The sequence below is a fragment of the Ascaphus truei genome, chromosome 4 (assembly GCF_040206685.1).
Source record: "Ascaphus truei isolate aAscTru1 chromosome 4, aAscTru1.hap1, whole genome shotgun sequence".
NCBI classification, from domain to species: Eukaryota; Metazoa; Chordata; class Amphibia; order Anura; family Ascaphidae; genus Ascaphus; species Ascaphus truei.
In genome coordinates this window covers 225,362,002-225,387,120 of record NC_134486.1, presented here as the reverse complement: position 1 = coordinate 225,387,120, position 25,119 = coordinate 225,362,002, and the positions used below count along the sequence as shown (strand labels likewise).

At 42.5% G+C, this 25,119-nt stretch overlaps 1 protein-coding gene across 6 annotated transcripts in view; it reads left to right on the top strand.

The window, feature by feature from the left end:
• Positions 1-254: 254 nt before the first annotated feature.
• Positions 255-25,119, top strand: part of IPCEF1 (interaction protein for cytohesin exchange factors 1) — a 246,559-nt gene continuing 221,694 nt past the window's right edge. For 5 of the 6 annotated variants that reach the window (XR_012801047.1, XM_075596933.1, XM_075596936.1 and 2 more), the window contains exon 1: positions 255-315. The gene's annotated coding sequence lies outside the window, so the exon portion shown is untranslated. The remainder of the gene's footprint in view (positions 316-25,119) is intronic. The other variant, XM_075596932.1, reaches the window with a different exon arrangement.

The window sequence follows — 25,119 nt, the reverse complement described above, 5'->3', positions numbered from 1 at the left end:
TTAAACACCAAAATTTGATTATGCCTCAAACACTACAATTAGATTATAAGATCTTCAGGACAGAGGCTTGTGTCAAAAAACTATTTTTTTCCAGTACTGTGTGCTGTGCATTACAATAAAAGAAAAATTATTAAAGACAATATAATATGTTGTGTTATTTATCCAACACATTTGCACAGCATAAATAGTGTCACATGCTGCAGTGGTTATTCCCTTCACACTTTGTGATGTAATCTGGTAACATCCGTACTTCTCCTTTTTCTGTTTTACCCTGTGGATTCTCAGTACTTGAACATATGCATTCTAGGGTGTCAGGTAAGACTTTATTCTTGTTTCTTTTTGTCCTTTATACACATCAGAAACTAAAATACATGGTTGTTACTTACAGATACCGAAGGACGCATCAGTTTTGATTGACGTAGCTAATGTAAACAGCATTTATGTCAAATCTGCACAGGGAATTTATAGCATATTGTATTCTATTGATTAACTTCTTCCTCTTTCTGTTTCGACAACACAATACGTTTTTTTTCTTCTATGTTGTATTAAAATGAAGTTTGTAAAATGAAGCGGTACTGAATATGACTTCACACCGGCAACAGTTTACATTATTGGAGGTCTCCAAAAATTATACCTCCAACTATAATCACTTTTCCAACACCATATGCAAAGCTGATGGGTATTTCATGTTGAATGTTGCTGTAGGTTAGAAGACATTGTACACATTCAACATGTCAGAGAGTACAAGGTTCTGCATACAGGCATACCCCGTATTAACGTACGGAATGGGTCCAGAGCATGTATGTTAAGCGAAAATATACTTAAAGTGAAGCACTATCATTTTTCCACTTATCAATGCATGTACTGTACTGCAATCATCATTTACGTGCATAACTGATGTAAATAACGCATTTGTAACAGGCTCTATAGTTTCCCCACTAATCGATGCTTCGGTACAGGTAGGGAGCCAGTATTGCTGATTAGGACGTGCTGACAGGCGCATGCGTGAGCTGTCATTTGACTATTGGGCGATATGTCCTTACTCGCGAGGGTATTTAAAGTGTGTGTCCTTAAACCGGGATATGCCTGTATATTGTCAACTTTAGTTGCAACCCAAGCTCAAGTGGGTAAAAAGTGCTTTATGATATGTATCATCATTATACAATACGCCATGTTACTTTATGTTTAGACACACTGTAAAAAAAAACCTCAATACACTTGTGAGCTATAGAGACATAACTCTCCAGCTACATAACTAAAAAATAAGCTACACTTGAGTAATGTGAATATGAACAATACAAAGATCACACCATTTTTTCCAATAACATTTAATGTGTTTTTTTTTTTTTTTACCAGCTTCTGTTTCAATTTAATTGCATACGCCTTTTCAGTTCCAAAAGGAATTCCATCCACAGAGAACATCTGTCAATAAAACAGAAGATAATGCATACGTCAGATTTGCTTTTATCTTCACACTGCTCTGATTTAGGGACCCATGCACTAAAAGTTCGTTTAAAAAAATCGCCGGCCCATTTAAATCACCGTTTTTATGAGCTTTGCTATCACGGTATTCAGAAAGCCTTGATTATCTATCATAGCAAAATTCACAAAACGGCGATTAGCCGGTGATCTGATGAACGACCCTCTGAAAAAGCCTTACCCGGCGAGGTGTATCTGTTGCAGAGAGAGCTGCTCTGAGAGAGCCGTCTCTCACTGTGCATATCTCGCGCGAAATGTATGTGTATAAATTTTAATTTTGTTAATAGTTTAGATGAGCAGTGGGTCTCCTGAGCTGAACCGCATTGGTTTCAGCCTCGGGGGCCCCCTACTTCCCAAGATTCAGGCCCCGTTATGGGGTGCCTGTTTCTCCTATGCATTTTTTTCCCACGGTCACGTGACGTGGACATTTAAGTCCATAGGAGATACCAGCACCCCATAACGGGGCCTGTATCTTGGGAAGTAAGTGGTCCCTGAGGCTATCCCTTAGGTAATGAATTTTACTGTAAATGTATTTTTATTGCATAGGATTCATACAAGGGGTCTCTGATGGTAATGTTAATAGATATCTGCTCTGGAGACTCCCGGCACCAATCCTATGCAGGAAAAAATCATTTTTTTCCTAAGTCCCATCTCGCCGCTTCTCTGCAGGTTTCCAACACCTTCACGCCAACTTTTTTTGGCATGAGGATTTTGTGATAAAATCACCATTCTAGAGCGGCGATAGGGGTTCATAGCCTAATCACTGCTACTAGAATTGCGCGAATTTATGAACAAGCTGAAAAGCGTCGATAAGTGGCTTATCACTGCTGCCTCAGTGAATTTTTATAAGCAATTTTTTGGGGGCGATTCAGTCTTTTATCACCCACTTATCACCGCTTACTGAATAGCAGTAGGCATTTTTGGCGATAAGGGCTTGATAAGTGGCTTACTGAATAGGTCCCTTAATATCCTTCCACCAGAAAGAGTAATATTTTCTCTAGTAGACATGTATGGAATTTAAGCTGAATTTCACCATAGAGATGACATTTGCCAATTTTTATTGTGAACAAATGTAAGGAGAAAAGTTTTGAGGCGGTGCAACTGCTTTCGAAAAAAAGTGTAAACCGGGCTGCTCTATCTGTACAAAACAGCAGAAAGTTGTCTCTTACGCGTTTCACACGACACCTCGCGCTTTATCACCGCCTCCAAACTTTTCTCCTTGTCGCCTCAAACATCGGTATGAGCACGCCGACTGCATCCATGGTCCCATGGCATACAAAGTGAGAAAAAAATTGTTTATATATACTCACCGGTGTATGAACACAGAGCATGGAATAACGACATCATTGCTATCTCATAAGACAAACCTGATGCAAAGGCTATTGAGTGAGCAGTGTTATTAACGTTACTTAGGGACTCCGTGGGATAACTTCAATAGATATGCTGTCTGGGAATTTATGAAAGTATACATATGCAACAATTGGATATCCTTTGAGTGGCATCGCTGGGGGTCTTTTCTCTCTCGCTCTATTCTTCTATGTGAACAAATGTAAACAGAAATCAGCAAGCATTGCAAAATGGTTTTTGCAAAGCATTCAAAGTCAATTAAATTTATGTGGCCCTTTACTATATATACTACCGTGTTTGCTAAATTCTGGGGAAATTGGCCCAATTCTTAGGAATGTGAACTATCATCAAAATGTTGTGAGAACATGATATTTAAGAAGAAATAGTCTTTATTCTCTAGCTTCATGCCTTAAAACAGCATTAAGGGAAAATGTTAATGTGCCTACACCATATTTTCAACTTACTGTACACTTAACAAAAACAGAAAGAAAGTATCAGAGAGACATAAATGGGCATGAAAACAGACAGACCATAGCAGTACCATCTTCAGAAAAAAACGTTTAAAGCACAAAAATGTTCCTTGTTATTTGAAAATACTCAAAACACTTTAATTTCCATAAAATTATTAACTGTAAACCCATTACCCGAAGGCTACAACTTTTGTGCTTGTAATGCCTTTTATTGGACTAACGTATACAATTTGACAGTTACTTTTTTTTTTTTTTTTTTTTTTTTAGGCATTTAGACATAGTACAAACATTAAAACATTTCTTTAGCCTAATACAGTTTTTTTTTTTTTTTTTTTCCCTTTACACCAACAGTCTCGCTGCGGCTCCGGTCCTACTAGCAGACCATGGAGGGCAGGCGAGGGAGAGATAATAGAGAAAGCGAGAGTAGAGGGAGAAAAAGAAAGAGGGGGGTGGGGGGGCGGGAAGTATTTTCCTCTGCTAATCGACCTCATGTGTTTTGTTTTCTGAGGACAGGGCCTTCTATTCTGTGGGTTGAACAAGCCATGGTTCCCAAATTTTGTAAAAGGACGTTGTGAATCTTTTCAGAAAGGCTGAAAGTTTTTCCATGAGCATTACCTCGTGGACCCTTTTTTTCACTGTTTGCTTGGAGGGGGGCGATACCTTCTTCCACGAGGTGGCACCGCACATATGCCCGCTGTAAGAATGAAGGAGATTAATTTTCTTGTTGGGCGGTCAGTGATCTCTATTGGCCTGGCCAACAAGTAGGTTAGCGGCTCAATGGGTATGGTGAGGTCTGTGGCCTCTTTTAGTATAGTTTGTATGATTGACCAATATTTCTGAATCTCTGGACATGACCACCAAATATGGGCCATGTCTCCCTTTTGTCCGCAGCCTCTCCAGCATAAATCGGAGGCCAGAGGGTAGATTTGTCTCAATCTGACTGGGGTAAAATACGAGTGGAACAGTATTTTGTATATATTTTCTTTAGTCGTGGTACATACACTGGCGACACACTTTATTCGAGCTCGGCTAGTCCCACGAATTCGGGTATACCCGGGTGTATTGAGGTTTGTGACTGTTTTCTGCCCGAGTGCATTGAGGTATTTTCCAAGCAGGGATTGAAGCATTTTATTCCCGCTGGCTGCAATACTGCACAGTATATATATATATACTGCATTACAATTCATGAATTTATGCCATCTGGTAGACACGCGAAGCATTGCAGCCTATTAAATCCTAATCATTATCATTTAACAGATCAGCCGCCCGTCAGCCAGGCATGAACCCAGGCTGGGAAGGCAAACGCAACGGGGCTTGTCAGAGGTGAGGAGCGGCGCATTCCAGGTATCTGCCAGGTACATACTGGGTATTTGCTCGAATAAAGTGTGTCGGTGCAGTATGGAAATTCCCGAGGCAGCTTCCCATATTCTTTCCCAGTCCTCTCTGTCTATAACTATATTCAGCTCCGCCTCCCACTTATGCATATAGTCATGGGTAGGGGGATCTGTTGCTGTCTCCATTTCACCGTAAATCTGCGTTATAAGGCCTTTCTGATGTGCAGTATTCTTACACAGCCTTTCAAACCTAGTGAGGGTGGGAAATTCCAATGTTGGGGATAATGATTGTAAAAAGTGCCGAATCTGGAGATATTTGAACGCGTTTAGTTCAGGGATTTCGTATTTGCTTTTTAGTCTTTGGTAGCTCAGGAATTCCCCTAAGCTCAGAAGGTCAGCAATTGCTCTGATGTTTTTCGATTTAAATTGGTCAAATTGTCTGGGCTCACAGCCAGGAGGGAATTTAGGATTTTTAAAGATTGGGATGAGTTGGGAGTTGGTGTCTGTGAGCTTAAATTTAAATTTAGCTTTCATCCAGATCTCCCATGTATGCCTCATTGACCCAAGGCTAAATTTATTAGGTAACGTATCTCCCATGTTCAGGGACCAAAGACAAGCTGGCAGGGAAGGCGTCCCAGTGTATTGTGATTCTATATCTAACCAGCAATATTGGTCTGGTTCAGCGTTCCATACTACTACCTGTCTAAGTTGGGCGGCCTGGTAGTATCTTAGTATGTCCGGAACTCCAAGGCCTCCTCTCCCCCTTGACGCGAGCAGAACTGACCTGGCGATCCTGGTTTTTTACCCTGCCATATAAATTGGAAGCAAGGAGCACAGCTGGGTTAAAAATCTGCAGGAAGGGTCCTGTTGAAAAAATGAAGGGCACAACTCCGTTCTAAAACTGAGGGTGGTTTATTGAATAAGTGCACAGGGACAGAAACACAGCCCACACACCGACATGGGCTTTATCAAGGTGACACCTTGATAAAGTCCCGTGGGACGAAACATGTCGGTGTGTGGGCTGTGTTTCTGTCCCTGTGCACTTATTCAATAAACCACCCTCAGTTTTAGAACGGAGTTGTGCCCTTCATTTTTTCTACAGGACCCTTCCTGCAGATTTTTAACCCAGCTGTGCTCCTTGCTTCTCTACATTCTGGTTCCTTCTATCAGGACTGCACGCAGTGGAACTTCACCTGGATGGATTTCGTATTCCTATACACTTAATGGAAAGGTAATGGGCAGTAGCCCTCATTTATTGTTACCTTGGTCCCTATTTAGGGAAGTGTATATGTTAAGGGGGGTAAGCAGGGTAAACCATATCTGCGGTAGTCATGCTGACTGACTGCTAGGTCCCATGTATATGTCCCCCCTTGACTCTGTATTACACAGTGGTGGAATGATTTATTGAAGTTCCCATCTATCTATATGTTGATATACAGCTTGTGAGTCCATACACGTGTATGAGCGTCAATCTCTACGTATACACATATAAATTGGAAGACCTGCTTCTGTATATTTTTCAATTCTATGCCAGGGATGTGGACCGGGAGGGTCTGGAAATAGTATAATAAGCAGGGGAGTATGTTCATTTTGACCGAGACCATTCTCCCGATCCACGCAATTTGGTAATTGTTCATTTGTCTAGATCAGTCTTAATTTTCCGGAATAGGGCCGGGTAATTTGCTTGATATAGGGACTGGTAGTTCCTGGATACATTTACTCCTAGATATTTAATGTATGAGGAACCCCAGCGGTAGTTAAAATTTAGTTTCAGTAATTTCACCTCTGGCTCTGATAAATTTAGGTTTAGGGCTTCAGACTTGTCGCTATTAATTTTGTATCCAGAGATTACTCCGAAGTTCTCCAATTCTTTTTGGAGATTAGGGAGGGAAATTTGGGGTTGGGATAGTGTTAGAATTATATCATCTGCCAACAACGATATCTTATATTGTTTATTTCCGATGCTTATCCCTTGTATGCTTACGTTTTCTCAAATTTTTGAAGCCAGGGGTTCTATTGTCAGTGCAAAGAGGAGAGGAGATGAAAGGCATCCTTGTCTGGTGACGTTTTTAATATTGAATCACTGTAAGTTACCCCCTGGGAGTTTCACTGTTGCTGAGGGATCTTGATAAAGTCTACGGACACCCTCTAGGTACAAGTCTTTGAATCCAAATTTACGTAGGGTGCTGTCCAAAAACAACCAGTCAATTCTATCGTACGCCTTCTCCGCGTCTAGGCTTAGTAGGATTGCTTTGGTTCCTGTAAGGTGAGCATGGTCTATTATGTTGATTATTTTCCGAGTGTTATCTGAGGCTTGTCTGCCTGCTACAAACCCAACTTGATGTATTTATAAGCCTGGGTAAGATGGGGTTCAATCGGTTTGCTAGTATTTTACTATACAATTTGAGGTCATTGTTCAAAAGGGAGATTGGACGGTAGCTTCCACATTGCATCGGGTCTCTTCCATCTTTATGGATTATGGCTAGGTTGGCTAGAGACATTGAGGTCGGGATTGGGTTCCCTTCCATGAAGAAGTTGAACATCTTCAGTAGATGCTTGGACAGTATAGGTTAGAATCTCTTATAGTACACATTTGTGAACCCGTCTGGGCCAGGGGACTTTGATACCTTCAATACTTTCACTGCCGTCTCTAATTCCTCTTTAGATATTTCCGCGTTGAGTATCGCGTTTTCCTCTTCCATTAGTGTAGGAAGATGGCAGTTTTCTAGATATTTTTTTTGGCCGCCGCCGCCTTTGATTCGGATTGGCCATTGTGAGATCTCAAGTTATATAGTTTGGTGTAAAATTTGGTAAATTCTGCTGCTATGCTTTTGACATTATATTGTATTTCCCCAGACCTATTCTTGATTGCTGTGATTTGGGATCATTTCTGCACTCCTCTTAATTTACTGGCCAGGAGTCTGTCTGCCTTGTTGCCTTTGTCATAGTTTAGTTGGTTTGTCCATTTTAGAGCTTTCTCTACATCCTCTAATTGGACCTGTTTTAATTTTAGTCTGGCAGTGGTTAGTAGTTTGTATATTTTCCTGGATGGGTTATTTTTGTGTGACTGTTCTAACTTGACTATATTTTCTGTGAGGTCTTTGATTAATTTTAATTTGACCTTTTTCCTGTGGGCTGCAATAGAGATAAATTTCCCTCTGATTGAGGCCTTATGGGCTTCCAACAAGGTTGCCGGGGAGGTGACTGATCCAGAGTTAAAGAAGAAGTAATCCTTGAGTGAGGCTTTGACCTCTTTCTCTATCTCATGATGGTTCAGCAGAGAATCATTTAATCTCCATGTATAGGAGTTTGATTTTGTGAATGGAACCGATAAAGTTAGACTGATGGGAGCGTGGTCAGACCACGTAATTGGGCCTATGTCCGAATTGCACGCCACCTCTAGGATGTTCTTAGTTATCAGGAAATAGTCTATCCAAAAATAGGTTTGATGAGGTGTTGAGTAAAAGGTGTAGTCCCGCTAGCCTTGATGCTGGGATCTCCAGACATCCACTAGTGAGAAATCTTTTATAATCCCCTAAATCTTTCCCTGTTTGTTGGGAGAGTGTTGGATGGGGGCGACCCGTGTTGGATGATTTGTCTTCAGCAGGGTTTAGGACCATATTCAGGTCTCCGCCAACCAGTACCGATGACAAATATGCCAGGTCAATGCTCTCGAGAACTGTTGTGAGGAATTCGGTTTGGTTCTCATTGGGAGCATAAATGTTGATCAGAGCAATCGCTGTACCAGCTAGTGAGCCGTATACCACTAGAAATCTACCCTCTGGGTCCACTGTTGTTTTGACATGATTGAATGGGGTTCCCTGCCGGAGTAGAATAGCTACTCCCCTTTTTTTACTACTAAATGATGCAAAATAGCTCATTGGGAACACTTTTTTGAATAGATTTGGTGGGTCTTGGGATGTGAAGTGGGTTTCCTGCAGAAAGATGATATCGCCCCTGATCTTTTGAGGTCTTGGAGGGCCAGCCTCCTTTTCCTGTTATTCTGTAGGCCCTTAACATTTAGGGAGATTATTTTAATTGCGGCTGGGTTAGCCATTGGTTTTTGTGCTATAATGGACCGTGTGACCTTTCCTTTCCCACCTGGAAGGTCATGCTTTAGGGGTATAGTCATTAGTTTTCGCCCCAGCAAACATGTGTGGACGTCCTGTGCTATGTCGGTTCTTGAGCTAGTGTACCATGGAGGAGGGTGGAGGGGTGGGAGGGAAAGGGGAGGAGACAGAGAAAGAGTCTGCTGGGACAGAACCAGCAGATAGAGAGCAGAAGAAATCAGGTCTACTTGAGACCTTTGTACCGTAGTGCCGGTCCAATGGGCGGCCAGCGTCTGGGCAAAATGCCCCTTCGGGGGTGGGTCCGGCATCGGCGGCCGGTGCGTGCGTACCAGAGGGGTCCAGACCCTCTAGTATGATGAACTGGGGATTTCCCCTCTTGCCTTAGTGTTCATATTTAAGGGTATTTGTGTGTTCCCCTTGAGAGGGAGGGGGGTGGTGGGGGGGGGAGTAGGTGAAGGGATGGGGGGAGGGAGAGGAGGGGATGGGAGGAGGGATGGGGGGGAGGAAGGGAGGAGGGGGGGGGAGGAAGGGAGGAGGGGGGGGAGGAAGGGAGGAGGGGAGGGGGAGGAAGGGAGGAGGGGGGAGGGGAGGTGAGGGGGGGGGAGTAGATATGGGTCCCTGAAACAACTTTTTCTTCAGAAGGACCTGTGTATATCAACATACATAACATAACTGACTACAACAGTGGTTCATAACTTGGTAGCTGGGCATCGTAGCATAACTGGTTTGGGTGGTGGTCCCTGTTGCTGAAGTTCTCAGCCTTTACTGTTCTATTGAGGGTGTGTGTGTGGAGGGAACCTCTCGAAAACTGGAGGAGGTACGCGAGAGTCTGGAGGCATTTTACATCATTTACATGCATAAAGATAGACTTGTATTGCACTTAGCTCAAATCTTGTTTTGACCTAGGTGGCGTGAGGTGGGGAGGGGGAAGTCAGGGGGGGAGGTGGAGAGGGGGGGGAAGGGGAGGGCACGGGAAGGGAAGGTGGGGGAGGGGAAGAGGGGGGGAAGAGAGAGGGGGGAGGGGGGGAGGGGGGGAGGGGGGGGAGAGTGGGGGGTGGGGGGGGTGGGAGAAGGTATGGGTCCCTGAAACAATCTTTTCTTCAGTAGGACATGTGTATAACAACATACATAGCATTACTGAAAACCACAGTGATACACGACTTGGTAGCTACACATCGTAATATGACAGGTTTGGGTGGTGGTCTCTGTTGTTGAGGTTCTCAGATTTTACTGTTCTATTGAAGGTGTGTGGAGGGGGAACCTCTCGGGAACTGGGGAAGGTATACGAAAATCTGAAGGTCTTTTACACCATATACATACAGAAAGAGAGACTCGTATTGCACTTGACTCACATCTTGTTTTGACCTAAACAACGTGAGGTGGGGTAGGGGAAGTCGGGGGGGGGAGAGGGGAGGGGAGGGCACGGGGAGGAGAGGGAGGGGGGGAGGGGATGGAAGGGGAGAGGAGGAGGGAGGGGGGGAGGGAAAGAGCGAGGAGGAGGGGGGGAGGGAAAGAGAGAGGGGGGGAGGGGAAGGAATAGGTATGGGTCCCTGAAACAACCTTTTCTTCAGTAGGACATGTGCATATCAAAATACATAACATTACTGAATACCACAGTGATACATGACTTGGCAGCTGCACGTCATGATATGGCTGGTTTGGGTGGTGGTCTCTGCTGCTTAGATTCTCGGCTTTTACAGTAACCAGGGATGATGTAGGGAGACCTGGGGTTGTGTTACACGTATACATTTAGAAGGGGGTGAGGGTGGGGGGGGAGTAGAAGGGGGGGGGTACGCGGGAGGAGGGGGGGGAATATGACTGTCACAGAGGTTATTAATAATCATTTAGTACATTTTTCAAGTGTCTCAACGTTTAAGAAGCGTATATATTATTTGTGTGTTTATTTGGAGGCTGTGAGCTTATACAGTCTGCACGTCTTTTCACAGTATTGTCTCTCTTCGCGGCATAGGTTACTCACGGTGACAGCACCCGCCCGTGTTACGGGCTGGGTTTGGGAGGTTAAAGTACTCACGGTTCCGTAGGTTCTGGCGGGAATACGCAAGGTTCCGCGATCAATGTGGGCCGCGCGGGTAGATCTCTGGCGCGGGCCCAACTCGATTGTCCGGCACGGGAAAGCGCAACGACAGGGAGGCTGGTAAAGTCAGGGGGAAAAAAACAATCGATCTCCCTTTCCGTCGGCACTCACGACCGTAGCTTGCATGACTTGGCTTTGAGCTTTCTGCTGTGTGCAATGCTCAGGTGCTCCGGCGTTTCGGGTTGATCTCGGGCGGGTTGGCGATTGCATCAATCTTCTCCTTGGTCGTTGGCGTTGCAGGCAGGGAGCTCCTGGAGGACGTGTGGGGAGTGAGGGTCGAGTCTTCTCCCGGTGGCTGCGCCCCCACTCCCACGACTGTCGCGGGTCTTGGGTGGTGTCTGTGTGGTCTTGTTCCTTGCTGCTGTCTGCCTCGGGTAGTTTTCTCTTTGTTCTTGCAGTTTCTTCAGTCAATGTGACTTGGTCCCGGCGAGTTTGACGGGGTTGTAACAGGTAACCAGAAACAGAAAATCACAGGTAAGTTAACTTTATTTAGATTTTTGTTGTTTTTGGCCTGCTAGCCTCTCTGAGGCTCTGACAGGTTGTTCATCCGTCTCTGGTCCACGGGACTCTGATGCTTCCGACAGCCAGTCTGACGGGGACTGCAGGCCCAACGCACGGGCTAGACGGGGCATTTCTGAGGGGTGCCTGATGGAATGAAACTTTCCGTTTCTATTCACGACAAGTTTAAACAGGAAGCCCCACTTGTACTTTATTTCATTGTCCCTCAGTAGTGTGGTTAGCGGCTTCAGGTCTTTTCTCTTGCTCACTGTAAGCTTTGCTAGGTCGTTGTATACCTGTAAGGTCTCATCTTGGAACTTAATAGGCTCCTTTGCTCTGCTGGCCTGCATGAGCCTTTCTTTGGTGGTATACCGATGCATGCGTACTATGACATCTCTTGCACGGTACGGGTCGTCTGACCGTGGGCCTAGGGCGCAGTGGGCCCTGTCCATTTCTAGCTCCTTTTCGTCTAGGTCCCCACATAGCGAGGTGAACAAGTCCATAAGGTAGGGCTTTAGCTGACCCGGGGAGATAGCCTCAGGGATACCGCAAATCCTTATATTTTGGCGTCTGTCGCGCTTCTCTTGGTCCTCTAGGCTGTCTTTTAGGCTGCTTAATTCCAAGCCTAGCCTGAATATTTCATCATCTGCTGCGGTCTACGCTTGCAGGGACTCCTCAAGTTTAGCCTCCAGCTCTGAGGTCCGCTCCGTCAGGCCTGTGATATCTTGCCTGAGTTCCATCACAACCGCCTTCAGATCCTCCTGTATTGATATATGGAGTTTTCTCAGCATCTCTGTCATAAGCTCTTGCATATATTCCCTAGTGAGGTTCACTTCAGGGATCTGTGTGTCTGCCTCTTGGTCCCGGTTTGGTGCCTGCTGTTTTGCCCCACGTGCACTCGTAGTGCTGGCGCCATCTTGGTTCCTTGCACTCGCATCGGCACTTTTTTGCGGGGTGAAATACTTTGTGACCCCCTGCGCAGGTTGCCCTTTCACAACCATCCCTGTCGACTTCCTGGACACGCCCCCTCTTGACAGTTACTTTTAATCTTTATTACATGTACGAGTTTTGGCTAGCTGTATGTTAGAGATCTACGTTTAGTTATTTGTATGGGATATTGGGATATTAATAATAAATGTTCTACTTATTAATTAACTAAGAATAGCAGGATTTCAATTATTGCAGAGTATTCATTATGTCACAGTACAAAAATGTAGCTACAGTACTTGGGAAATGCTTTAGTATAGTAGTTTTTATACAGCAACACATCTAATATAATCTAGATATGATAACAACACAAAAAAAGTTAGGTCCTTTTTTTACAACTAGAATGCTTTTCTTATTTACTGTACAATGTAACAGTTATACTGTATATCATTCCATTTCATAGAACTTTTATACAATTTCTAGATTGTAAGCTCTCATGAGCAGGGCCCTCATTACCTCTTTGTATCTGTTTGTTCATGTCTGTCCTCATTTGTATGTAACTGTTTATGTAATATTCATAACTCTGTACTCATTTTGCCACACTGTGGAATATGTTGGCTCTTTACAAATCAACCATAATAATATAATAATAATATTTGGCATAAAGACACAAATAGCAAATTCATCTGTTTTCTTAAAACTTTCTAAAAGAAAAAATATTTGTATTGGGACTAAATCTGTAACAGCCATACAATATTTTGTGACTATACAGTAGGAATTTTTAAATAGACAAACAGAAGATCATTCTAACAAGAAAAAAAAAGTACATAGAAACAGAAGAGTCCTTTATACAGATTAAGTTGGTGCAGTGGTGCTTATGAACAGAAATAAATACATAGAAGAAGGTAATAGACAACTCACAAAACACACCAACTACAAGAAACTTACGCATGATCAAACCCAGGAATATATAAAGCAACTCATGAATCTCATCAAATCATTCCCTAACCACCTGTAACCCCAATTGAAGCAACTAATACCTGATAACCCAGGAGTTGGGATGCTTCCCAAAGTCCACAAACCAGGAAACCCCGGCAGACCTATTATAACAGGTATGGATACACTCACTGAACAAATATCCGGCTTAGTGGAGAATATCCTCAAACCTTTAGTCACAAGCACCAACAGCTTCATACAAGATACCACATATTTTCTCAATAACCTTAACAACATCAATCAACTACCATCCAATACACTACTAGTCACCATGAATGTAGAATCCTTTTACAGCAACATCCCCCACAAGGATGGTATTGAGGCATGCTTGTAATTCCTTACAACATCTCCCCGTGATCAGAGATACAGCGCTGAAGTAATTACAAAACTGATAGAATACATCCTCACACACAACTACTTCAGCTTCAACAAGGAAATGTACCTACAATGAATGGGGACTGTAATGGGTACCAAGATGGCACCGCAATATGCCAATCTTTTCATGGCAAATCTTGAACAGAGATTTCAAACCACATGCCTCCACAAACCTTACAGATACATTGATGACCTATTTATAATATGGACAGGGGAAGAAGGGAACCTAAAACAATTCTACAAGTCCCTGAACTCATTCCATCCATTAATTAAGCTCAACATTGATTATTCAGCAAACCTAGTAAACTTTCTAGATACAACAGTAACACTAAAATATGGCAAACTACACAAATATGTATACAATAAACCAACAGACAGATGCAGTTACCTCCATAACTCCAGCTTCCATCCCACTCATATAAAACAAGGTATCATACATAGCCAGGCTATATGATACCACCGCATAGGCTCTGACACTAAAGACAGAAACAGACATCTCAGAACCCTGACCGAATCGTTCAGAAAGAAGGGATACAAACCAAAGATTATTACATCTGCACTAAAAGCCCCATGAGAACACCTGCTACAATACAGACAGAAAGAATCTTACCACACGCATACCACTCGTGGCCATATACAACCCTACCCTAGAGGGAATACGAAGAATAATCAAAGATCTGCAACCCATGCTGGCAGAGGATGTCGCATTAAAAGAAATCTTCCCCAAAACTCCCATCCTTGCTTTCTGTCAACCACCAAATCTCAAACAGAAATTAGTCAACCAAAAACTTCACAGCAAACATAAGGACACTGATAATATCACAAAACCGTGCAACAACACACAATGCAAACTCTGAATACATATATGCAAAGATCCCATGGCCAGTCACAACCATAGTACATTTGATATTAAAGGATCAAACTGCTGCATATCCAGGAATGTAGTATATCTGATTCAATGCAACAAATGTGACCAAGGATGCTCCATTGGGGAAACCAGCCAAAAATGTCAAGGCAGAATGAGCATGCACAGACACTCAGTACAACACCATTTAGAAGGAAGATACTGCTCTCCAGTGGGACATAATTTCTCACAACCTGATCATTCCAAAATTATTTAAAAATCTAAATCCTCAATGGAATTTTTAAACGAACCCAAGAACGGAAAACATTTGATCTCAGAATGATAACACTATTTGACACAAAACAAGAGGCCTTAATGCTGATATGGGGTTTCTCACACACTATCACATTTTTTTGTAATGGTCCTCCCTGCCTCTCTGCCAATGTTCCTATCCAAAACCATACCGTCCCCCCAGTATCCCCTTCGCCCTTCATGCTGCTGTTAGAATACAGACCCCCATCCCTTATTCACATCTTCCTTGTCACGGTTTTATTACCCCTCCAGTGTCTTCAAACATCCCTTTCTCACCCCACCTCGTCTGTTTCTCCCCCCCTTTTTTTCTTTTGTAATCTCTGTTTAAGTAAAACAAATATAATCACTGCGCTTCTCCGTATAAGGAGCATGCAGCTAGTGAAGGAATTGGCCATAAAGCATACAGTTGTATTTGCATATATATATATATATATATATATATATATATATATATATATATATATTCCCCATTGATTGCTATCCCTAAGGGAGAAGTGCATGGATTCACTTTTTGTTTTGCACATCTCTGTTTAAATCACAGAATCCTTTGTAAATCAGTATTGCAGATGTGAGCAAGAGAGGAAACTCTCAAAAGCTTGTCTTATTATATCAACTGTTAGTCCAAATAAAAAAGGTATCACCTAGTACTGAAGTACTCATTTATTCTGCACTATCACAACTGGAATAACACAGCTATTTCCGATTAATTCATTATATATATATATATATATATATATATATATATATATATATATATATATATATAATAAATTAAGGTTATGGTGGGTAAAAAAAGTGACAAAAACCCTCCACAGTAAAGCATAAAGCAACTGTAAATATTACTGTATGTTCATTTGCATGTCTTAGACAGGTCTGCAACCCTGTCTTTCCCCATTATCACCCAGCATACAGCACTTCCACTGCAGCAAGGGATTCTGGGAAATGACATGCAAATGAGCACACAGTGTCACTTTTTGCCTCAAAAACCATTTTTAACATGGTTCCCTATAGGCTTAAGCTTGCTGCATGGTCACAGCTTTGAGCACAGCCACACACATACACACACACACACACACACATATATATATATATATATATACATATATATATACATATATATATATATATATATATATATATATATATATATATATATATATATATATATATATATATTATACTGTATACAGTATATATATTCACACACACATATATATACACACACATATATATATATATATATATATATATATATATATATATATATACACATATACATAAGTATATATATACATACATACAGAGGGAGCGAAAATAGAATAGACAAAATAGACAAAGGAGCAATATAGATACTTGAAAATAAGATGTCTCAAATGAGAGATAGAGGAACAGTCACACTGTGTCAATGTGACAGTTGGTACAGTATAATAGTCCCAGTGGATTTAGTCCTGAAAGGATAAGAAAAAGGCCAATACAGTTTTAAGTACTGTGAGATTGTATTAATCAAGCAATAGTGAACAGCTACTTATAATGTATCAGAAGTTAAAAGCATGTAAGATAACAATCCCAGCAACAGTAGATGATGGATGTCTGCGTCTCTGCCTCCACGATGGTACGCTCTGGAAAAACTGATCGCGTCCAGGAATCAAAATGTTGCGCTGTTTCTCTCTCTCCCGTCAACTGACGATGACGTCAAAAGAATGCAGGAGATATTTAAGCTGTGGTGTTCCTACAGCTGATAAATCACTTCTTTCTGTATTTTTGGGGTACTCAGTAGCTGTTTCAATAGGCATTTAGAAACCTACATTTGGACAGGTATTCAAGGCAAATAACTGACACCAAACAAAAATGTTACCAGTTTGCTCACTTTTCACGTGTTCTAGGAGATTTCAACTGCACCCACATAGCACTCGTGACTCCACAGAGGCATGTAGCTATGTAGAGCCTATGCCAGCAGGTATGCCATCTCTTCTTCAGTTCTTCCATACTGTGCTGGGTTAGACAATAGGAAAAAACCTGGCGCTTACCTTAAGCTTAATATATGAGGTGTGCTTACAATGTGGCAGTAAGTTAGACCACGGCTCTATGACAGATGCTTTGAGCCAGCATGGAGTTCCCCTCTGCTGCAACCCCAGGGAAGGGTTAATCCGGAACCCTTTTAAAGATATAGAGACATACAAGCAATGGGGGAGCGTGGGATTAGAAAAACATTTGACAATAAAAAACAATAAAATACAATAAAATTAATGTGGTTACAACAATATTGCTGGGGGTTGGTGAAAATATTAAATACACTTACACGGCCATGTGCAAGCGGACACGGTAATGTGGTTTCTTTAAGCAATTCCAGTCACTCCCAACAACAGGTAATGGTGGTTTAGAGGGTTTTGAAATAAATATATAAATATATCTGTACTCACACGGCCATGTGTGAGTCCTTGCAGGAAATTGGTAACTTTGGGGTTAAATTAACCCATCTGCATCTCCCCCCAGTGTAGACTCTTCTTTGTTTGCAACCAACGTGGGATTCTAACTCCAGTCTTGGGCATCAGATGGGGACTCTCCCCAGTGGTGGTAGTAGGGGGGGGAGTAGGTAGAGAAAGTGAGGCACGTTGTCAGTGGGGTTTAAAACACATTTATTAGTTTTAAAAGCAATTGGTACAACAAGACTCACATACATACATAGTGGTTGGACCCCTGGCCTCCTCGTGCAGTCCAGGATACAGTTTAAGCAGCCGTTATTGCCAATCACGCGTCCGTGATGCAGAGGAAAAAAAACAAAACTTTTTCTCCTTATCTGCAATGGCTGCCTGGTTGATCCGGCTACGGGAGCCACATTGGGCCAAATTCAGCAGGAACTTTAGAGCTACGCGTTTCGTCGAATCATCGACTTCCTCAGGCTCATATGAATTTGGCCCAACGTGGCTCCCGTAGCCGGATCAACCAGGCAGCCATTGCAGATAAGGAGAAAAAGTTTTGTTTTTTTTCCTCCTGCATCACGGACGCGTGATTGGCAATAACGGCTGCTTAAACTGTATCCTGGACTGCACGAGGAGGCCAGGGGTCCAACCACTATGTATGTATGTGAGTCTTGTTGTACCAATTGCTTTTAAAACTAATAAATGTGTTTTAAACCCCACTGACAACGTGCCTCACTTTCTCTACCTACTCCCCCCCCTACTACCACCACTGGGGAGAGTCCCCATCTGATGCCCAAGACTGGAGTTAGAATCCCACGTTGGTTGCAAACAAAGAAGAGTCTACACTGGGGGGAGATGCAGATGGGTTAATTTAACCCCAAAGTTACCAATTTCCTGCAAGGACTCACACATGGCCGTGTGAGTACAGATATATTTATATATTTATTTCAAAACCCTCTAAACCACCATTATCTGTTGTTGGGAGTGACTGGAATTGCTTAAAGAAACCACATTACCGTGTCCGCTTGCACATGGCCGTGTAAGTGTATTTAATATTTTCACCAACCCCCAGCAATATTGTTGTAACCACATTAATTTTATTGTATTTTATTGTTTTTTATTGTCAAATGTTTTTCTAATCCCACGCTCCCCCATTGCTTGTATGTCTCTGTGCTGGGTTAGAGCTATGGCATTCACGTTTCTGCAGGTACTTCAGACCTCTCCGTGCCTGAAGTTCTCATTGAACCTTTCCAAAAAGCTTGTCTTTATGTTCAACAAAAATATGCTCAATGAGCCCTTTACGTTCCTCTCTGTTATATTTGAGTTTTATTTTTCTCTGTCCCTCTTTTGTTCACACCTGAATATTATGTGATAATATGGATGGTTTGCATATGGTTTTTATTATATTTGTCACGGTATGTTTAAACATGTTTCACAATTATCAACATGGTAGTGTACACTTGTGCAGGTACACTAGTTGGTCTGTTTATATATTTCCCTGGGTATCTGGCTGAGCTACATTCTGTGCAGTAATACAGTAGATAGCCAAGATTTGTCTCCATGACTTCATGTACGCTTCTGAGAGTACGCTGGGGTAAAGAGATAGTGTTAATCCTTAGTGGAAGTGTGGTTGCTATAGTGACCATTAGTGTTTGGTTCTGTCCATGCGCAATAGACTGGCGGTCACGGTTATACTCGGGGGGCACGCATGGATGGTAACCCGTGTATTAGATGGAGGAACCAGCTGATATGTTGGCGGATAGGTGCCTCGGGTGAATGAACTCTGGATTTACTATACCACTCACACAGGGGTTTAGGGGATTGTCGAGCATTGTTGTACACTGCGCATGTGCGGTCGCCATATTGAGTGAGGCGCACGAGTGCGGTACAGATGGTTAGCTAGTACATAGCCTAATCGGATCCCACCCTCCCAGATGGCGGTTCCACAGCCAAGACACCGGATGTTTTACTCTTGTGGGTTAATCAGTCAACAGGTAACTGAGCACAGGTGTGTTTGTCACATGTGCTGAGGGTATATATATGTCTGTGAGTCCGTCTGTCTTTGCACCCCTTGAGAAAGGTTCCACACCGGGACCAAAACGTCGGATTGGGCGGCCTATTTATCTTGTATCTATGCCTAATACAGACTTTTTTTGTTTACACTGATCGGAGTGCAGTCTTCCTTTACCGGACATGAGAATGGTAATGTTGTTTTATTATTATTAGAGACTGGCACCTGTTCATGTTCCTGAGTACATTGAGTGCAAGCTGTGTATTGTTTCTTTATGTCAGTATTTTTATGTGCTTGGCACCTACACCACAGTCTTTTTCCATTTGTATGGAATTCATAGTCTGGCAGAGGATTCTTTCATTTGATTGACTATTGATCCCATTCACTTATTATTGATATTGACTTTTATTCTGATACCACTGATTACAATACTATGGAGGAATTCACTGATGTGTCTGATATTTTTGCTAACATCTCAGAGTCCATGGGGTATACAGATGAAGAGATAGCACAGATTAGATATGAGGAGACGGTGGAGACTATTTTTGGACCGGACAAGCCAAGTGATGTATTTAATGATCTTGTTAAATTGAAGAAACGGGAAACTGACTTTAATTTGCATGCAGTGACTTTGTCGCATTACCACAAGGAAAGGTTACTCCCACGTGGGTTCCATATTAAAAATCAGCCAACAATAGATCGCAATGACCCTGATTTTTGTAAAAAAATGGATATCTATATTAAATAAATGTTCATTTGATTTAACTATCTTAGTTATTGAACAATCTACAAAGGAATTGGGTAAAATCAGGAAGGAAATACAATCTATTGAGGCCAAGTGTGGTGATACACTAAAAGCTGATTCAAGTACCAATTGGTTTGAAAAAATACAAGCTACCATAAACACCTCTAAGGCTGGCTTTATTAAATATAAAAGGGATAAGTTAAAACAAATGACCCTTGATTATAAGGAAAGAAAGGTGTACAAATGGCTTTTGGGCCTCAATGACAACTCACAAGGCAGACCAAACCAAAGGAGGAAATATTCTCGCACGAGGAAAGCGGCCATAGGTGGGGCTGGTTATAATACCAGTGATACTGATTTATCAGATCCCCAGGAAATCCCCGGTAGTACTGACCCTTTTTTAGGCCAGGCTGGGGCCGCCCATACCAAACCCCCTTTATCCGACCTAGATGTTGGAGACCGATCAGGAGGGGGCAGAAGTTCAAGGTTCCTACCACGCTTATCCAAAGCCAGGGGAAACAGGGGAGCGGGGGCGAGAGGACAGAAATGGTAATACAATATATCTCCTATTACAAGCTAACGACAGCGGAAACCTCAGTCCCCAATATGGGTCTGTCATATGTACCCACTCACCAACAAAGACCCTTTGAGTGGGAAATAGATATGTTCAAACTAAATAGGTGACTAAAACGGAAAGATTTCTTCAGTCGCACTGATGATAGGATGGAATCTGACAACGTGGAGATGAGTGGGATCCGTACATGAAAATTCAAACCAAGCAGTATGTTTGATCCGCAGGTGTTGAATCCTAGTTTTTCCACCTTTATGGGTCTACTGGAGAGGGATACAAGACAGGCAATTAAAAGCCACAAAACTAGTTTTTATAACCTATCTAGAGAGCAACATGGGGCATTGGAATCCTTGAGAGAAAATAGGGATATCATTATCAAAGCTGCGGATAAGGAAGGAGCAATAGTGGTGATGGCATATAAGGATTACCGGGAGGAAATTCTGTTGCAGCTGAGTAGTACGAGTCAGTACAAGAGACTAGATGGTGATCCAACAGCTAACTACAAAAAAGAAGTAGATGATATCATCAGGATGGGTAATAATAATGGATGGATCTCGGATGACACTGCTGCATTCCTTACTCAGGATTTTCCAGTAATACCAGTGCTATATACACTTCCTAAGGTGTATAAGTCTTTGACGTCCCCGCCCGGAAGACCGATTATCTCAGCGAAGGGCTCTCTCTGCCATCCCATCTTGCAGTACGTGGATTTCTTTCTGCAGCCGGTTGTACAACTGATGGCCACGTACACCAAAGCTACCACGGATTTTATCAGCAAATTGGCGAGGATTGATCGAGACCTCACGGGGGTTCTACTGGTGACGTTAGATGTGTCAAGTCTGTACACGAATATTCCGCATAAGGATGGCATTGAAGTTATCAGGGATCAACTTGGAAGACACCCGATGGTTTTGGGACCTCCTACGGAATTTCTTGTTACTCTTGTTGAACTAATTGTCCATAAAAACATTTTCAAATTTGAGAAGTCATATTATCTTCAACTGATGGGAACAGCGATGGGATCTAATATGGCCCCATCGTACGCGAACCTCTTCATGGATACTTATGAACAGACCCACCTCCTTAATGATGCACTGGATGCATTCTCATTACAATCGGTATATAGATGACATCTTTATACTATGGGATGGGACGGAGCAAGATCTGATGGACTATGTGGCGTATATCAATGGAATACCATCGACCATCAGGTTTACGGAAAGCCACAGTTCAAAGGAAATCAACTACTTGGACACAGTAGTCTTCTTAGATAATGGAAACATTGGCACACAGGTTTTCCATAAACCTATGGATAGAAACACCCTGCTAGATGCCAGAAGTCACCATCCAGCTGCATTGAAGAAGGGTCTTCCCTACTCCCAGATGCTGCGAGCAAAGCGGATAACCAGCGACCCCCTGGAAGTGGATACTGCATTAGAGAAGATGGCAGATCGTTTTAGACAAAGAGGGTATGACAACACTGAAATAGAACAGGCCCTTATCAAAGCCAAAGGCAAGTCCAGGGCAGAGTTGTTGATACCGGTCAACAAAACACTTGATAGTGACCGATTCAACATTGTTTCAACGTATAGCACGTCCTCAAGGCTGATACAAAACAGCATTAAGAACAACTGGCATATCTTGACAAACGATAAAAGAATTGGAAAGAAATTTCAATCGCCACCACTTTTTTGTTATAAGAGAGGACGGAGCATAAGAGACACACTGACTTCCTCTGACACTGTGGAGAAATATTCTACTGCCACCCCATGGCTAAAAAAGACACTTGGAGTATACAAATGCCAGGGTTGCGTAAATTGTCAATACCTTCTTTTAGGAAAAACTTTTGCACATCCGCATAGTGGACTTCCCATCAAAATTTCACACTTCCTAAATTGTGAATCATGCTATGTAGGGTACATTATCAGGTGCCCATGCGGGCTACACTATGTGGGGAAAACTACAAAAATGCTGAAGGAGCGGATCGTGATGCATAGATCATCTATCAGGAAGGCGCTGTTGGAGACCACGGATAATGAGGATTTAAGACATCCGCCAGTGGCTAGACATTTCAAAAATCTTAAGCATAGTTTGGCCACGTTTCGGTGCATGCCGATAGCGCAGGCGCATGTTTCAAATAGGTGCGGCAACAGGAGCAAGTTACTATTACAAATGGAAGCGAGACTTATTTATAGTCTTAATACTGTGACCCCTAAGGGTCTCAATGAGGACCTCAATTTGGGGTGCTTTTTGTAGCTATCTCTGGGTCATATAACTATATTGCCCTTTTGGTGCATGTCCAGTGAATACATAGTGACCGGGAGCTATATATGTCATCTGTATAGTCGTCCACCTTTTTGCTTATATCTTTGCTTCACTGTAACAATGGTCTCTGGGACAAAAGGTGTTGGTACACTTGCTTGTATATATCTATTAGACACAGTATGTTTGTTAAGGATTTCTTGATATGTATGTATGTATGTATGTCCCTCTTGTGTTCACACCCCCTAATTCCTTATGTGATAGTATGGATGGTTTGCATATGGTTTTTATTATATTTGTCACGGTATGTTTAAACATGTTTCACAATTATCACCATGGTAGTGTACACTTGTGCAGGTACACTAGTTGGTCTGTTTATATATCTCCCTGGGTACCTGGCTGAGCTACATTCTGTGCAGTAATAGATAGCCTAGGTTTGTCACCATGACTTCATGTACGCTTCTGAGAGTACGCTGGGGTAAAGAGATAGTGTTAATCCTTAGTGGAAGTGTGGTTGCTATAGTGACCATTAGTGTTTGGTTCTGCGCATGCGCGATAGACTGGCGGTCCCGGTTATACTTGGGGGCACGCATGGACGGTAACCCGTGTATTAGATGGAGGAACCAGCTGATATGTTGGCGGATAGGTGCCTCGGGTGAATGAACTCTGGATTTACTATACCACTCACACAGGGGTTTAGGGGATTGCCGAGCATTGTTGTACACTGCGCATGCGTGGTCGCCATATTGAGTGAGGCGCATGAGTGCAGTACAGATGGTTAGCTAGTACATAGTCTAATCGGATCCCCCCCTCCCAGATGGCGGTTCCACAGCCAAGACACCGGATGTTTTACTCTTGTGGGTTAATCAATCAACAGGTAATTGAGCACAGGTGTTTGTGTCACATGTGGTGAGGGTATATATATGTCTGTGAGTCAGTCTGTCTTTGCACCCCCCTTGAGAAAGGTTCCACACCGGGACCGAAACGTCGGATTGGGTGGCCTATTTATCTTGTATCTATGCCTAATACAGACTTTTTTTGTTTACAATGATCGGAGTGCAGTCTTCCTTTACCGGACGTGAGGAGACTTTAATAAATGAGCACAATGGAACTTACAGTAGAGGAGTTGTTGCATTTTACAATTTCTCTGCCATTTATCTTCTAACTCAAAATTTCTCTAGTTTCTCTTGGCTGCTACACTGTGCTTTTGGTAACTTTTGCTGGACTTCTTTCTACTGAGAAATTCTGGACACAGTGTAACAAATTCTTTTTAACAGGCAAATAATTAAATTCCATGTTTAACCCAATTTTAATATGATTATATTGAATTGGGCTGATACTACTAACTCTTTAGAAAGGTCCAAACTTTAGGACGGAAATGTCGATCTTTCATTAAATTACTTTTTGCATGAAGACTGTGAGAGTGCTGCATTTACTTTCTTTTCAGTTTACCACCCGGAAACCCTTCAGGTCCTGCGAGCACCCATGGTAGTTTACTTTTTCACTTTAGTATGAGGGACATGTACCAAGCATTGCAATTGGAGCATTGTTCCAAACAAAGCAAATTGCACTATTTTAACCCTGTATACTCTTCTGTTAATATATCAAGGTGCTCTATGTCTGTGTTGCTCCACTTTCAGATGCAGCCACCAGTATTAGACCATTAGAAAATCTGGGGTAATCTTACATTAAATGCCTCAACATGCCTCTACATTTCTGTGAGATTCCTAATGGCCCATCAGATTAACACAGCAGTTAACTGTGTTAACTACAGGGACCCCTGCTGTGTTAATCCGATGGGCCATTAGGAATCTCACAGAAATGTTGAGGCATTTACTGGAAGATAGTAAAAGAAACAAACCAGGGCATTTACTATCATGAGATGCAGTGAAGAGATAAATAAAAGCACAATACTACCTGACAGTTGACCCCTATAGTAGCTGCCACTAAGGGCCACTCTTGGGGTATCAAAATCCTGCTGCTCACCCAAAAAGGATCTACCTGGATCCTTAGAAACAATAGATACAAAGAGGGGGGGAGCCCTGGTAAAAATAACAAATACTGTAACAACAACAATAGTACTAAGATACACACAGGGTCCGAATAAAGAACCTTGAATGTGGGGAATATAAATGGAATAACACTACTCACATGGCCATGTGTGAGCACACATATTATATTGGTATCTTTCTGGCGTCCTTAGCCTAGTATCTGCCCTCGTCTGTGGTAAGCCCCTGGTACTGCAAGACCGCCATGGACAACCCTCCTTTTCAACAGTACTGGCTTTCAAATTCAAAGTGAAGCCCTCCTCGGATAAAACCAAACCTAATGGTGGTGAGTGGCTAGCGTCTCTCCCATGATTT